We start from the raw sequence: 17,194 nt of genomic DNA, 5'->3' as shown, positions 1-17,194 counted from the left end.
ACTCTGCCCTGCCATGAGATGAACTTGCAACAACTAGCCAGCTGGTCCAAGAATAATGAGAGTTTTGTGGATATGGTCACCCAGCTGACTCACTGACCAGTTGAGCCCAGCCCAAAATAGTTGCCCCGGCTTACCCAAGATGTATGAAAAATAAATGTTTATTTTATATCACAGAAATTTTGTGGGTTTTATTACACAGAAAAAGCTACTTAAAAAAAAAAAAAGAAAAGAACGTTCCTCTGTGTGCCTGTGGTCCATTCCTGACTCCTACCCACCTCTTTAATCTATTAATGTAGTAAGTTACATTAATAGACTTTCTGTTAAGTCATCCTACATTCCCAGAATATACAAAACTGAGCCACTTTATGAAATATAAAATTCAAAGCTAGATCCAGTTTGGTAATCTTTAAGGAATTTTGTATCTATGTGCATGAATGAGATTTTCCTATAATTTTTTTTTCTTGAAAGGTTTTGGCTTTAGGATTATGCTAGCTTTCTGAAATAAGCTGAAGTCTCCATCTCCCTCCCATCTCCCATTTTCTAGAACAGTTGGAGTAAAATAGGAATTAACTGGTTCTTGAATGTTTTGTAAGACTTAGTAGTAAAACCATCTAGACCTGGTGTTTTCTTAGATCAGATAAATAAATGTAAGTGACCTCATAGCTGGTCAATACAGCCTTACCCAAAAAGAGTTAAGAAGTGGATCAACATCAGTCTGTCCTGTCTGATGCTTTTAGGAGTGGCATGGATGAAAATATAAAAGACAATTTATCGTGTTTTCAGGTAACAGAAATTTTACAGAGAAATCTACAATTATATCTTTCGGGTAAAAAAAAAAAAACTAAATGAATTTGATTCAATTTGTCATGATTAAAGTGTTGTGTAGACGCTCAGAGGGAACGCTACTTCCTAGATTTGCATTTATGTTTTTATATCTTTGTTTTTATTTCCTAATTGCTGGCTTGAGAGCAGTTTGCTTCAATATGACTTGGAGCTTTTCCCTGACCCCAGACTGGGGAGGAGGGGAGTATGTGGTGGATGCTTCAGCTGCTCTAGTCAGTCCCATTGTCAGAGTGAGAGACGACGCCCATACTCGTGCTTTCTTTGGTCCTGTCCCTGCAGGCACCACATGCCAAGTTCTGAGCACTGTGCTTTATATGACCAGCCGTAGGAATGTCCAAAGGAGAGTGGCCTGGATAATGATGTTTCTAGAAAAGGGTTTCTTGGCCTTGGTATTTTAGACATTTGGGGCCAGATAATTCTTTGTCTTGGGGGCCGTCCTGTATCTTGTAGGATTCTTAGCAACATCCCTGACCCCAAGCCATACTTGCCAGTAGTGCTCCCTGGTAATTATAACAGCCAGAAATGTCCCCAGACAGTGCCAGATGTCCCCTCGGAGGCAAATTTGCCCCTGGTTGAGAATGACTGGTCTAAAGACCATATTTTAGTAAGAGTAATAAAGGCAGTGGATGATTTGGGCTGGAGAAGAAGAGTCCTAGTGAAAACATACCAGTTAGTTTTAGAAGCTGTTAAAAGGGCTATTGTGAATGGAGGAGCAGAATCATTTTGTGTGGCTCCAAAAGGCAGAACTAAGGCCAACAGTTGGAATTTACAAGGTGACTAATGTGGGATCTTTTTTTAAAAAGGGGGGGGGCGGAGTTTTCAGCAACTCAGTTATTCCAGAAATAGCAAGTTGCTGGAATAATTTCAGTGCAGTGAGTTCCCTGACACTAGCAGTGTTCAAGCAGAGGCTGACAACCACTTGTCAGGAATGTTGTAGAGGGGATTCTGGACTGAAGAGGGATTTGGTTAACGTAGATGATTACCAAGTCTCTTGCAACTGGAGAACTTTATGTTTTACTCCAAGTAGAGCAAACTGGGATGAGAAGATGGAAGACTTTAGGGCATCAGTCTAGAATGTGTCGCATAAGGTGTTGGTGCCCCTGCCCAGATCCCCTCAGATCTCACTATTGCTGTACATGCTGATGGCTTGTTTCTACAAGCCCCTGGGTGCTTTCTCTGACTGCAGGAGTGTGTTTAACTAGTACATGGGGCAGACTAGCAGTGGTGGAGGATTATTCCCCCTAACCTTCAAACAGCCTTCAACCAATTTTGTATGGGAGTTGGTGGATACATACCCCAGCTCCCTCACTCCTCATTGGGATGACCCTGAGGTACATTCCACAGAATCTCCCAGGGGGTCTTCAGGAGGAGTGAACCTCAGTTGCCCACAGCAATATCTGCTCATTAAAGCACCCTATATTACCTTTCTTCCCTTTCCTGTCTCACTTCCCTGCTCCACTATCAGTGCTCCGTGGAACCACTTCCCCAGTAAGCCTCTTCCATTCAAATTGTTATGTCAGGATCTTCTTCCAAGAGACTCTAAGGTCAGACCTAGGTAAGACCTTAGGAAGGTCTATGGACTTGGTTGCAGAAAGGAAAGTAAATGAGAGGACTGGTTGGTATTTCACATTTAAGAGACCCCCCCCCCCCAGTCTTGAAGTTTGAAGCAAGCACAATGGCTTTAGAGTGGTACAGTCCAAGGAGAATGATATTTGAAGATGGGAATAAAGAAGTTAAGAAAAGTGAAAGGAAGGGGAGGAGAGGCCATGGTACTTCAACTGAAGCAGCCTGATCAAGACAGCTCCTGGGGAGGCTATTTGGCCCACACTTTATGCTGAGCTCTGTAGAGGACAGAATCAGAACAACCAATCCAGTCATTCTGATTCTGTCCTCCAAGGACTTTAGAGACCATTCAGTCGGTAAATGTTGATTGAACACCTGCTATAAGCCAGGCCCTGTGCCAGGCTTTGAGGACGCAGAGAGGAATAAAATACAGTCCCAGCCCTTAGGAATTTAAGGCTTAGCTGGGGAGGCAGACTCACTAACAGACAATTACACATGGAGGTCTGAGGGAGCAGAGGAGGGTCACTAACTCAGACTGGGGAGTAGTACAACTTCTTTGGATTTAAATATGGGGAGACCGAGGCCAGTGGAGGAAAGCTGATGAGGTTCTGTAATTCCTGGGCATTGCTGTAGACAACAGATATTTCTGGTGATAGTTCATTCCTTTATAGCACTGTCTTTTGCATTTGCTCTGGAAAGTATCCCCACATGACCCCCTTGCCCCCACCCACTCTTGGCTTGATGGTCACAGCTTGCTTTGGCCTGACAACTACTGCTGGTTTGAGTTTTGCCTTTTTGTGCCCCCTACCCCCCACCCAACTACAGGGATCTTGTGGTCCAAAAGAGCCCAGCAGTCTCTGCTGTTTTTTTAGTCAGTCCTGCCTGATCCCATTATCTGAAGCTTCCTCATTCCCCTCCTCTGCATCTCCTTAACTCCATTTAGCTTCCAAAATCTCAGGTTATAACAGTTGCCCACCCACCTGATGTGCCTTACATTGTTCCGTTTTGAGTTCTATTGTGTTAGAACTGATGCTCAGAGAAATGCCTCCTATGACTTGCAGGACAGATGATCAGACAAAGCCCACAGAATTACAGAAAAGATAATCTGTATGTAAATCCCATCCCAAAACTCTCCTTAATATTTTCAGGAAGTATTTGGAGAAGAATCTCTTTGCAAGTTGAGAATGGGCATAAAGAAAGCAATAGGTGCTGTGTTTCAGATGCGCTTGCTCCCGCGTGGTTATGTATGGGAGTAAAGTTGGAAGGAAGGCAAGCTTTTGCCCTTTAAAGTCCTGTGAAGAAATGGACTGTTTGGTTAAAGTATGCACATGCACCCAGAGTGGTATATTTCCTGATTCTTGACAGTGGCTCAGCCTCTTCACTGGAAACTCCTGCTTCAGCCCTTGTATTTTCTTTCCAGCCATTGACCTTCTAGAGTGCCTGAACACCATAGTTCAGGGCCCAAATGGACCCATCTTTCATCCTGACAGCATTAACTGCTGCTGAGGCTCGCAGGTAAAGCTGGCCTCTTCTGCATGACTTAGCAGCAGGAACACGGCCAGGGACCCTGACTCTGCTTGGCTGTCGTCACCCGCTCAGCTGTTAGTCATTTCAATGCTCTGCACACTGGGGAGCCATTATTGCTTCTGTAGTAAGTGAACGTGATGGAGGGGAAGTGAGGCTATTCTTACCCGATATCCGGCCTCCTTCCAACTTGTGTGTTGCTTTTCTAGACTTGTATCCTATGGAAAAGAGATTTTTTGTCTTAGTTCTTTCTTTAAAAAAATTTTTTTAACCTTGAGGACCAGCTGAGTAATTATCAACAATGAATACTTGTTGGGTTCCATAATAGTTTACCTTTGCAGAATGACTAATGTGTGCCAAGCACTATGCCACACCCTGAAAATCATTATGTACTTTAATTTTCTCAACAACCCTTCAGGAAGGCATTTGGACAGAGATTAAGTAATTCAGTGTTACACAGCAAGCCACTAGCAGAACCAGGATTTGAACCTGAGTCTGACTCCAGAGCCCAGGAATCCACTTATTCTGCTTCCTCCTCCATGCAGACCACTTTCAAGGTTCTATGAATAAAAATAGGTGTAAACCAGTCAGAATGGCCATCATCAAAAACTCTACAAACCATAAATGCTGGAGAGGGTGTGGAGAAAAGGGAACCCTCTTGCACTGTTGGTGGGAATGTAAATTGATACAGCCACTATGGAGAACAGTATGGAGGTTCCTTAAAAAACTAAAAATAGAACTACCATAGGACCCAGCAATCCCACTACTGGGCATATACCCAGAGAAAACCACAATTCAAAAAGATACATGTACCACAATGTTCATTGCAACTCTATTTACAATAGCCAGGTCTTAGAAGCAACCTAAGTGTCCATCGACAGATGAATGGATAAAGAAGATGTGGCACATATATACAATGGAATATTACTCAGCCATAAAAAGAAACAAAATTGAGTTATTTGTAGTGGGATCAATGGACCTAGAGACTGTCATACAGAGTGAAGTAAGTCAGAAAGAGAAAAACAAATACCGTATGCTAACACATATATATGGAATCTGAAAAAAAAAAAGAAATGGTTCTGATGAACCTAGGGGCAGGACAGGAATAAAGACGCAGACGTAGAGAATGGACTTGAGGACACGGGGTTTGGTTTCATTCTGAAACCAAATTCTTTCCATGGTATGGTAGAAAAGCTGTAGTCTTTGGACTCCAACACATCTGCATTAGAATTCTAGCTTCACAGACGCATAGCACAGGGAGATCAGCTCGGTGCTTTGTGACCACCTAGAGGGGTGGGATAGGGAGGGTGGGAGGGAGACGCAAGAGGGAGGGGATATGGGGATATATGTATATGTATGGCTGATTTACTTTGTTATACAGCAGAAACTAACACAATGTAAAGCAATTATACTCCAATAAAGATGTTAAAAAAAAAAAACTTAGCACGTTGCCTGCAAAAAAACCAAAAAGCAGGTGTAAGTTGTGATCCCTAGTCTCCAAGAAAGTTTACAAACTCATAGGGAAGATGAAACAAGAATGTGAAATGCTAAGTAATGCCAGACACTATCTGCCAAGTGTCCTATCAGTGGAACAGACAGTCAGGAACTCACCAGGTAGAGGAAAAGACCAGAGAGGACAGGAGTGTTCTAAAAGGCTCCATGGAGGAGCATGGCATTTGATTGGCCTTGAAAGGTGGAAAGGACTTAACGTAAGCTGAGAGGAGGAAATCAACCAAGCTATAGCGGACTTCAAACACATGGGTTCAAGTCCCAGCTCTGACATCTGTGCAATCATAGGAAAGTCCCTCATTTTCTTTATTGCTCTAGAAGGCTATGGGAAGGGGCATGGAGTCAGGGAGAAAGCAGAAGTTTGGAACCAGAAGAGGCTTCAGAGAAGTAGGGAAGGGGTAGGTAGTGATTTGAGGGAGAAAGGGTGTTGACAAAGATCCCTCTTGACTTTAGTGGTGGTTCCATGAGTAATTACTGTGATAATCCATTGAGCTGTAGAAGTAAACAAAAACAAACAAAACCCCCTAGCTCCTAATTTTTATTTTGCCTTGGGCAAGGCACTTGTCCCTCTGCTTCATCATCTGTAAATGGGGATAATATCTCACAGGCAGATATCAAGATGAGGTGAACTGATAGGAAGTGCCCACCAGTACCTGGCTTGTTGTAGACCCTTAGTCAACATGGGCAACTAAGAATATGAAACCAGCATGGCCCATACTCGGTGGGTAACCAAAGACCTGGGAAGAAACAGAGGAAGGAGAGAAGATCTTCCTAACCCAGACAAATTGGAATGCATGTGGAGAATTGATACCTTGGTAGGTTCTTAGACTAAGGAAGATAATATTCATCTGAGATGGTTGAATTGAAATTGATTCCATATCCAAAAGCTGACATACAAGTGTTGCTCCTGCCTTCTTCCTGATTCCTGTCAGAGCTTGTCTGAACCAAAATAAATCTCTTTCTCCCATTACCTTGATAGGCTTGGGTTAAATTTACTCAGCCATTGACCTCACTTTGAGGTTGCTTTGAGGTGGTATTGACAGGCCTATCAATCAGCCAGCCTCCCACAGTCTGTTTGTAGGAGCCATTGGGGATTCCTGTCTGCCTTGCAAGAAATCCAGCTGTTAGGAACAATGGACTGAGCCCCTCTGTGAATCTGGGCTCTCCATTAGGAAGTTAATAATAGGGGAAACCGTATAGTACTTATCTTCAGCTTTCAGTCTCCTTTCTCACCAGCAGCTGCTAAATACAGAGAGAGATTCCACGGTGAGGAATTCTCTGATTCATCATGTCACCACACCATCTTCTTTTCCCATACAAAATCCATTCCCAAGCCCCAGCACATTACTTCCCACTGCCCATTCAAACCCTACTCTTTGCTATGCTAACCTACAACTTTCCAAACATCCTGTATTGTTTCCTGTCTCTGTAACTTTGCTCACACTTTTTCTTTTTATCTGGGGCATCCTTTCCTCCCTTCCTCACCTACCTAAGTGCCACTGATCTTACCTACTTCCCTTAAATATCTCCTTCGCTAGGAAGCCTCTTAGGCTTTGCCTCCCAGGTAGGGTTTGGTTCCCTCAGGTATGCTCTCGCAGCACCAAGTGCATCCCCTATAACAACCCTTATCACCTGTATTACAGTGGCTTGTTTAATGGTTGGTAGGATGTAGTTTCAGATTTTTGAATAATCACCAAAAATAATAGTGAACAAGATAGAAGTTTGAACAAGATAGAAGTTTTTGTTTTCCTTTTAGGCATCACTTGAGAGTGCCATTGGGCAATGACCCAGGCCCCTTGTATCTTCTTGCCCTGCATCCCTAGGGTGTTGACCAGCATAGTGCAAGTTGGCTCACAAACACACTAGAATTCCAGGCTGCCTTATTCCAAAGCCAGCCTCTTAAACACCAGGTCATACTGCCTCAATTAGTGGAGCTGAGCTCATTGCTGATTGGGGAGGAAGATTTGAAAAAGTTAGAAAAGTTCAAGGTATATTGGGAGATACTTTGAGTGCCTGGTGGGGATTGATGGGAGTTGATACCTTTTTTTAAATATTTGTTTATTTTATTTATTTAATTTATTTTTTTGGCTGCATCGGGTCTTAGTTACAGCACGTGGGATCTTCATTGAGGCATGAGGGATTTTTTTGTTTCAGTGTGTGGGCTCTTCGTTGCCATGCTCTGGCTTCTCTCTAGTTGTGGCATGTGGGATTTCTCTCTCTAGTTGTGGCACATGGGCTCCAGGGTGCATGGGCTCTGTAGTTTGTGGCACGCGGGCTCTCTCGTTGAGGTGCGGGGGCTCAGTAGTTGTGGTGTGGGGGCTTAGTTGCCCCGTGGTATGTGGGATCTTAGTTCCCCAACCAAGGATTGAACCCACATTCACTGCATTGGAAGGTGGATTCTTTACCACTGGACCACCAGGGAAGTCCCGGGAGTTGATATCTTGAAGGTTGGGTCTTATGGTGCAAGACTTGAATGTCAAAAATACATTTGATGATTGTTGTCAGATAGTGTCATTTCTCAGGCACATAGTCCACAACCGCAGCATCTGAAATGGGAATCAGCTCTAAGTGCCTCTTACTACTCTCCTAAACCTTTCTTACATCATTTTGAAGAGACATGGGTCAGATCTTTGCAAAGGTAAATGGAGTAGAGATGCTAATACTCAGTGAATCACTTCTAAAGCAGGAGCCCACAACCTGAGCCATCCACCTTCAGAGCTGTTTCCAAAGCTGACTGATCGTCAGAATCACCTTGACAGGGCTTCCCTGGTGGCGCAGTGGTTGAGAATCTGCCTGCCAGTATAGGGGACACAGAGTCATTCCCTGGTCTGGGAAGATCCCACATGCTGCTGAGCAACTAAGCCTGTGTGCCACAACTACTGAGCCAGTGCTCTAGAGCCCGTGAGCCACAACTACGGAGCCCGCGTGCCGCAACTACTGAAGCCCATGTGCCTAGAGCCCGTGCTCTACAATGAGAGAAGCCACCGCAATGGGAAGCCCGCGCACTGCAACGAAGAGTAGCCCCTGCTCACCGCAGCTAGAGAAAGCCCGCACGCAGCAATGAAGATCCAACACAGCCAAAAATAAATAAATAAATAAATTTATTTTTTAAAAAAAGAATCACCTTGGCACTTTAATTGAAAAGAAACAGGATCCTGAGCCCCTCCATGGCCCTTGACTCTCCAAGGTGGGCTCAGGAATCTCTGTATTCTCCCAGTTATTCTGTTGACGAGGTGCTTGTGGGCACTTTTGCACTTAAGAGACCCATTACCACCCTATATTTATGCTAACTGCAGATTCACCAACAGAACCCCTTTTTATTTCATGGCAGAAGCATTGATCTCTCTTTGGACCCATGGCAGGGTGATTCTCATTTGACATTCTCTCTAAACTCTGAACTCTACGTTATTGCAACGTCCAAAAGGTTTTGGACTCTCCAAGCCTGCTCAGTGCCAAACCCATTCTATAGAAACTCAAACACAGAGCTGAGCAATTCAAAAGTTTGAGTAGTTGAAATTAATGATAAGCTAGAAATAAAATAATTAATATTTAAAAAAATCAAAAATTTGGTTAACCACAAACCCAACCATTTTACATCTTGCAAAGAGGTTTGGAAAATCATTAGACCGCAAAACTTCCAGTGGCCCCCTGATAGAGATTTGTTTTCTTACATTTGACCATCCATATCCCATGATTCTCTTCTCTCTAATCCCATGGATCAAACTTTCTGTTTTTAGAAAATTACCCGGGCAGAGACTGAGCCCAGTGATGATAATAGAACACTTCCTTAGTGCCTTCATGAGCCATATGCTTTACATACATCATCTCCTGTAAACCCCCTTGACAAACTGGGTATATTAGCATTATTAGTTCCAATTTATAGGTGAAGAATCTAAGGCTCAGAAAAGAAGTCGAACTGGAATTCAAACCTAGATCTGAGTGCAATTCTGAGTTACTGAACTCCTCCTCCCCATGGTGTTCACTGTACGACGGAGGGCAGGACAGAGGAAGAGGACAAGGAATAGAGGTGGAGACACAGCTTTTTGTTGTTGGGACCTGCTGCCTGTGGTCCTTTTCTGTCCCCATACCCCGCCCCTTCACATTCTCTTGCCAGTAGCAACCAGCACAGGAACAGCCTTTGATGCTCCCAGGCAAACTTTAGCAAACAAAATTGAGCTATTTCTGCAGAAACAAGCTACCCCTCTGCATCATTTCAGAGCCTCAGTGGACCCACAAATATCATTTCCAGCTAATCACACATGCACCAGACAGTTATGATATACAATAAGTGAACACATTTTCAGCTGATTCCCTTGAAGACAGTTCACCAAATTTATTGGAAGGCACATTTATTCAAGATGACACAGATGGGGTTTTTTGTTCTGCATTTCCTTTCTTTGTTGATTCACTGTGTCTTGTGTCTGAATCACTTGGCTTTTCCAAGTCAACTGAGCTGAATGGGAGAAATCCAGCCATCGTGATTACTGCTGGGAAAATGGCAGATTTGCCTCATGAGACGTATGATTGGGGCACTCTGGGATCAAGAGACTTCTAAACCTGAGGCACTTGAAGAGGGAGATAACCTCATATTTGGTTCAAAGCTTCTCTTGGAGATTGAGTTCATCTCCCCAAATGCTATTATTTGCTGATGGGAGGAAAATTATACTGGATCCCCTCGGTTTGTAGCAATTAGAGTGAATTCTCCTGTGGCAGGCTGGGACCTCCAGAGCTTTATTTGGTTTTAATGTAGAGTGGCTTAAAGTGGATTCACTCTTCCACAGGCTAATATCTCATTTCCTGGAGCAGAATGAATTGTTCAGAAATGAGCCATTGAGAGAATGCTTCTCATTCAGCCCTAGATTTGTGGCACATCTTTCTAGAAAAAAGAGGCTGATGTGGGGATGGGGTGGTAAGAGGCTGGCTGGGACTGTTCTGTGATGCCAAAAAACTTTTCTCCAGTCTGAACAGTCTCATCCTTGTCCCCCAAACCTAATTGATGAGCCCCAGATAAGGTACATTAAGAAAACCATTCTATCCCTTTACCACTCAGAGTACTGAAGAGCTAAAAAATAATGTTAGCCAGGTGCAACCATGTGGAAAGGGTGCCATGGTACAAGGTCTTGCCCTACCCTACACCCAACTAGCTCAGTTTTTCATCTGTAAAGTGAGCCAGTTGGACTCACTGCTCTCTGAAGAGTCTTAAATTGATTAAAGAAGAGTTGGATTAAATCCGTTTCATTATTCTGAAACAGGGTTTCCCAACCTCAGCACGAATAACATTTGGGGCCAGATTATTCTTTGTTGTGGCGGCTGTCCTGTGCCTACTAGAATGTGGGAAGCGTCCATGTCCTCTACCTATTATATGACAGTAGCACCCGCCCCGCGAGTTTCAACAACAACAATTATTTCCAGACATTGCCAAATGTCCTTTGTGGGGGGGGGGGGGGGGGCAAAGTTGTTGAGAAACACCTTCAATAGCTCCCTATGGCCAACAGGAAATTTATTCATTTATTAAGTATTTAATATTATTTATTGAGTATTTACTAAGACCAAAGATAACTGAGACACAGTCCCTGTCCTCAAGGAGCTCATAGTCTAGTTAGGAGGACAGACAGTTATAATCTAGTGTGGCATACGTAATGACCAAGAGAGATTCAGAGGAAGAAATGGGGGAAATTTTCTGAGGGGGAAGGCAGAGGGAGCTCATAAAACTTTTTGGAGAAATTAATGATTAAATGGAACATTAAAGGATGAGTAGAAATTAGCCAGGCATCCCCAGCTGGGGAGACAGCCTGAGAAAAGGCATCGTGATGAGAACAATGACCTACTCTCACAAAACTCATTGAACTGGGGGGATGTGAGGATGAATCAGACGAAGAGACCACCCCTCACCTCCATCCCAGCTGTGTATGGTCTCTTTTAACATTCCTATCTTGGAAAGGAGTTCAAAACCCTAAAGAACTCCTAGTCATTGTTCTGCTGAGTCTCCAACGGATGTCACTGCTACGGAGCTCTCCAGGGTACTGAACCATATCAATCTGAATAGCAACTTTACCTAGGGACATGCTTAGAACCTTGCTCCTTTCAGACTCTGACTCCTACCCATTCCTGCTGCCCTTGGCTGATGCCATGTAGTGTAAAAAGAATAGGTTTACCAACCCAAATGATTCAAGTTAAGAAACAAACAAATAAATGATAAATTATTATAAAGTATAAATTATGGTGAGTCCCTATGAATAGTACACAGAGTTTTGGTGACCTTATTTTTTTTTTATTTATTGGAATTTTATATGTTTTCTAAGATATCTATGACAGCATGTATTTCTTTACTCTGAAAAATATCATTTAAAATAAAATAATAGGACTTCCCTGGTGGCGCAGTGGTTGAGAGTCCGCCTGCCGATGCAGGGGACACGGGTTCGTGCCCCAGTCTGGGAAGATCCCACATGCCGCGGAGCGGCTGGGCCCGTGAGCCATGGCCTGTGCTCCGCAACGGGAGAGGCCACAACAATGAGAGGCCCGCGTACCGCAAAATAAAATAAAATAAAATAAAATAATAAAGAGCTGTGGAATCAGAGGACTGGGGTGTGAATCCTAACACTGCCACTTAATAGCTGTCTGACCTCAGGTCAGGTAATTTGATCTTCAGTGGTCACTGTTTACTCAGCTGCAAAATGAAGGGGAAAAGGGACAAACCTTCAACAATTTTCCTTACATGCTCAGGATCTGGAGTCAGAATGGCTTTCGATTTCTTACTAGTAATATGTGAAGCAAAATGAGAATGAAGAAATGCCCTCAAAATACTGAAGGAAAAATTATCCCCCACCTGGAATTCTATACCCAGCCCAACTATAAATCAAGGACTATAGAATAAAAACATTTCTCGACCTGTATAAAAATTCCAAACAAATTTCCCTTCCTATGCATCCTTCCTCGGGGAGTTACTAGAGTATACGCACCACAAAAAAATAGTAAGTCAAGACAGAGAAGGGCATTAAATACAGGAAACGTGAGCTCCAACACTGGAGAAGGGTGAAAGAAATATCCAAAAGGATGGTAAACAGTGATCTCAGATTGACAGTTGTGTACCAGGCATAGAGGCCAACAAGTCCAGATTAGAATAGAATGCCTCAAAAGGTAGATAGGTTGAGAATTGTCATCACCAGATCCCTACTGCTGTTGATCCTTTTTTTTTTAACTTGAGGACAGAATTCCTGGGTGAGTCTAGGTGAGATCATCTGTTCTTGACTTGCCTTAATAATTTCTGATGAGGTTGGTGCCTTTCCCGCAGCATATCCTGTTTTCTAGATCAACTAAGGATGCTCATTTCGCCCCATGGAATTGCTCTGCTTTAATCTATTTCAGGAACTGGAGGTAGGCTATAGTGAAGCAGAAAACCCAGAGCAGCCTCTGGACCACATTTCTTCTGGTACTTAGTGCCTGGCCCCCACTGCAGCCCTACCAGATGTCTGCAGATGCCCAACTCTGGTTTCCCAAGACCCATGCATGACCTTGTCCACCTACCTCCCCAGAAGGGGCTCTTGTAAACTCTTGGAGAAACTGAAACCAGACTGACCCAGAGACAGAGACTCTGTTTAGTTTATCTCTCTCCCAGACGACTTCATCAAACAGGGGCTACATTGCCCTGTCATCTCTAGCTAGATTTGTGCTTCTACTCAATACACACTGTTTAGGAATATATACCTAGGTAGTAAAAACTATAGCAAAAATCAAGAGAATGATTAGCACAAAAGTCAACATGCTGGTTACTTCTGAGGGAGAGGTTGGAAGTTTTATTTAGAGAGGAGAATTTGGAGAACGTGTAAGGTACCAGTTAATGTTCTATTTCTCAGTTTTTGTGGTAAGTACATAGGTGTTAAATGTACTATATTTTTAACTCTACATATATTTAAAAAACTCTTCTATACATATAATATACTTGATGGTAAAAATTTACATAGCAACCAAGCCACGCTGCAAAGTAATGAAATCATGTACCTTCAGTTAACTGGTAACCTTCAGTTAAACCTTTTTGAGTGTCCCTTCTGTGCTGGGACACTGACTGATACTTTAATATTTAGACGTCCCTGCCCAGTGATACATTTTCATGTTAATATGGATTTTGAGGACCAGAAAAGCCCTCAGAAGCCCAAATAAGTAGCTGTCTAATAGGTTGTATTTCAGGCAGTATTCCAGAGGAGTTTCCATGCCAGCTCTCAGATCAAACCGTGTTGCGGGTTGTTTTTACAAGCAGTCTTGTCCAAGGGAAGCTACACAACTAAAAACATCTCCCTCCAAGGGTGGGGGGGGGGGGGTGGTCTGCAGCTGTGGCTTTTTGTGGAAAGGTTTCAGACTAGTTTATTATTCAGTGAATTATACTGCTAGCCAAGTATAGAAAGGCCTGAGGGAATTTGCTTCTGAGTTGTGGAATTTTCATCCCTTTTCCAACTCTGTCCCAGAAAAAAGGAAGACTTCCATCCAGACACTGGCAGGGATGCACAGTTCTCATCAGCATCCTCAAGTTGCTTTAAAAGAGGGCTTTTTTTTTTTTTCTCACAGAATGAGTCAGATGCTGACAGACTCTTAGCATCTCTTGCCACCTTCCTGTTGCCCCTTCCCCTCTGAAGATCAAAGCTCACCTCAGGAGAACCTCCAGAGGGAAGAAATAGCCAGCGGAACCCCCAGGGCCAGGCAGGAAAAGCAAGTAAACAAGTGATTGACGCACTTGGTAGACAAGTTGGAGGGGCCTCCACGCAGGCTCTGCTGGGGTCACACGTGAGCAGGGGAAGTTGAGGAAGTGGTCCAGGATGGGGGCGGTGCCCCAGAGGGCTTGGGCCACGGCTCATTGTTCCTCCGGGTTCCCAGGGAATAAGGCAGGCCTCCAACAAAACAAACGTGCAAGGAGGACTGGCTATGTGTGTTGATAAACACTAAAAGAGGGGAAGTGACTAGCTGGAGGGAGGGTGAGTTTATTGTGCCTTATCACAAGCTCCTGAGGGACACCAGAGGAAGAGGGAGAAGGAGCTGGGACAAAAGGAGGCTGTGTTGTTAAATGCATGGGGCCTGGAGGAGGGCAGACCTGGGTTCAAATCCTGGGGCCTCTATTTCCTAATTCTGTGACTTGACCCTATTATTTCATTTCTCTGGGCTTTGGTTTTACTCTCTGTGTAATGGAAATGATACTTCTCACCCATAAGGTTTCCTTGAAGGCTTGATAAGATAATGCACTCTTAGTATCTGACACAGAGAGTTGGTTGGTTTTTGTTTTTGTTTTTTAATGTTAACTGTTGTCATTAGGCAGATGTATCAGTGGGGGTGGGCTCGGTGGGGAGGAAGCAGTGTGCTGTGGGGAGACGGCTCTGCATTGTTGAGCACCTGAGTGTTAGTCAAAGCTCTGCCCGTATTCGTCGTGTGAACTTGAGCAAGTAACTCCCCATTTCTGGAGCCGAGCTTCACCTGCCTGGAATGACGGTGCTGATGAAGGTCTCCAGGGTTTGTTCTGGTGCCAAGATCCTGGGTTCTAAAGAACAGAGTTCTAAAGAACTCTCTAAAGGAGGTGTGACTAGGAAATTCTTTGACGTGAAACAAAAATAATGCAGAGGCAAGCAAGGGAGGTGTTTTTTCCTATCATACTGGTCTCCTTGGGAACTTGAGTTTTATTATGATGATGCTGCCATTTCTTAAAACATTTTCAGATTCATTGGTTTAAAATGACCTGCAGAACCAGTTCGTGGAGCCAAACTAGAAAATCATCTCATTGCTTTGTAGCCATGGTATTCTTCTTTCTTTTTGTTTCTTTTAAATTTTAACCCCAACAAGCTCTCATTAGATTCCAGTTGCAGTTTTGCCACTAATTTGTGGAGGATTTTTATCTCTTCTGACCTTGATTTCCACCCCTGGAAAATGGTGATGATAGTGTCCACCTGTACTGCCTCCACAGTTGAGCTAAGGACCAGGATGGCAATACCAGGCAGGATGCTGGGCTCAGGGTGGGCAATAGAATATATCAAATACATCCATCTGTGCATGCCTTCATTCTGTCATTCCTTCCTCACCATGATTACCTACTTGGCCGGTTTATCCACCACATAAATTCACAGCCCACTAAACTAGCATGCTCTATATTGGAAATATTTGAGTCTTTCTCTTCCTATGTCTTTCTCCTTGACATTCACACAGACTACTTCACTTCTGACATTTCTGGTCACCAGATGTATGGGGGGTTTCCCCACACCAAGCAATTCTCTGACACCAGCTGGGTGTTCTACAGTTTAACTCAATTCTGATACTATCTGTCTGGAGACTGCTTCAGATACCACAGGTTAAGGGCTCAGTCCTATGAGACTACCCCACACTTCAGATGCCCATCACAAGTAGTAGGTCCCCAGGTTACCCACAACTTCTCTCCAAGTTGGCTACAAATCGGAGGTTCCCATGACCCCTCCTTGGGTTCAGTTAATTTGTTAGAGCAGCTCACAGAACTCAGGGAAACATCTTCTTACATTTATCAGTTCACTAAAGTATGTGATAAAGGATACAGATGAACAGCCAGAGGAAGAGATACGTAGGGCAAAGCCTGGGAGGGTCCCGAGTGCAGGAGCTTCTGTTTCCATGGACTTGGGGTGCACCCTCCCAGTATGCAGATGTGTTCACGTACCTGGAAGCTCTCTGAACCCCGTACTATCGGGATTTTATGGTGGTTTCCTCATGTAGGCATGATCAATTATTAACTCCATTTCTAGCCCCTCTCCCCTCTTTAGAAAAGTGGGAGGGGGGCTGAAATTTCCAAGCTTCTAATCATGGCTTGGTCTTTCTGGTGACCAACCCCCATCCAGGAGCCACCCAGGAGCCCACCCTGAGTCACCTCGTTAAAACAAAAGACGCTCCTAGTGCTTTTATCACTTAGGAGCTTATAAGGGTTTTAGGAGCCCTGTGTCGGGGACTGGGGACGAGACCAAATATATACTTCTTCTTATGAATCACAATATCACAGACTCCAAATGATTTTCATCCATTTCCAAAAATCAAATACACTTTCAGAGGTAAAGATTTGCTACCATGAGGGATATTCAATGGGATGTGCTCAGATTCTAAAGATTTTTCTTTAGACTATATACTATGCTTATATGTGTGTATATGAATGCGTGTGTATGCGTTTGGTATTTAGTAAAACCCTCAACCCCTGGGAGACCAGCAGATAGACTTTCAGTCAACACTGTGGCGCTGGACCAGTACCTGGTTTCAGAAAGCCACGGCTCAGGGTGCTACCCAGAGGCAGGGAAATACTGAGGGCAAGGACACACTTTGAAGCCAGCCAGGCCTGGCCTCCAGGCTCAGGAAAGCCCACTCTGGGCTGCCCTGTGACCTGTGTCAACCACATCATCCTTTCAAATTTATTCACCAGGAACATGGGGAATGTAACATAAGCGTCATAAAGATTGATGATGTAAAATTATTTTTAAGGCAGGACAAGAAAAATTTAACATAAAATTATCTCTGCTGTTTGAGCCACTACCACTCCCCTTCAGTGTGCACTGTGCATCTGTATTAAACCTTAACTCAGTGATCTATTTTTTTCTTGGCCACACTGCATGGCAGGCATGCGGGAATCTTAGTTCCCTGACCAGGGATCAAACCCGTGCCCCCCTGCAGTGGAAGTGCAGAGTCCCAACCACTGGACCACCAGGGAGTTCCCTTACATTAACTAATAAATTAGATCCTCTTAGAAGATACAGGAATGCCTGCTCACAAGAAA

Source organism: Pseudorca crassidens, chromosome 10 (assembly GCF_039906515.1).
Source record: "Pseudorca crassidens isolate mPseCra1 chromosome 10, mPseCra1.hap1, whole genome shotgun sequence".
Lineage (NCBI taxonomy): Eukaryota > Metazoa > Chordata > Mammalia > Artiodactyla > Delphinidae > Pseudorca > Pseudorca crassidens.
This window is presented reverse-complemented; position numbering follows the sequence as displayed.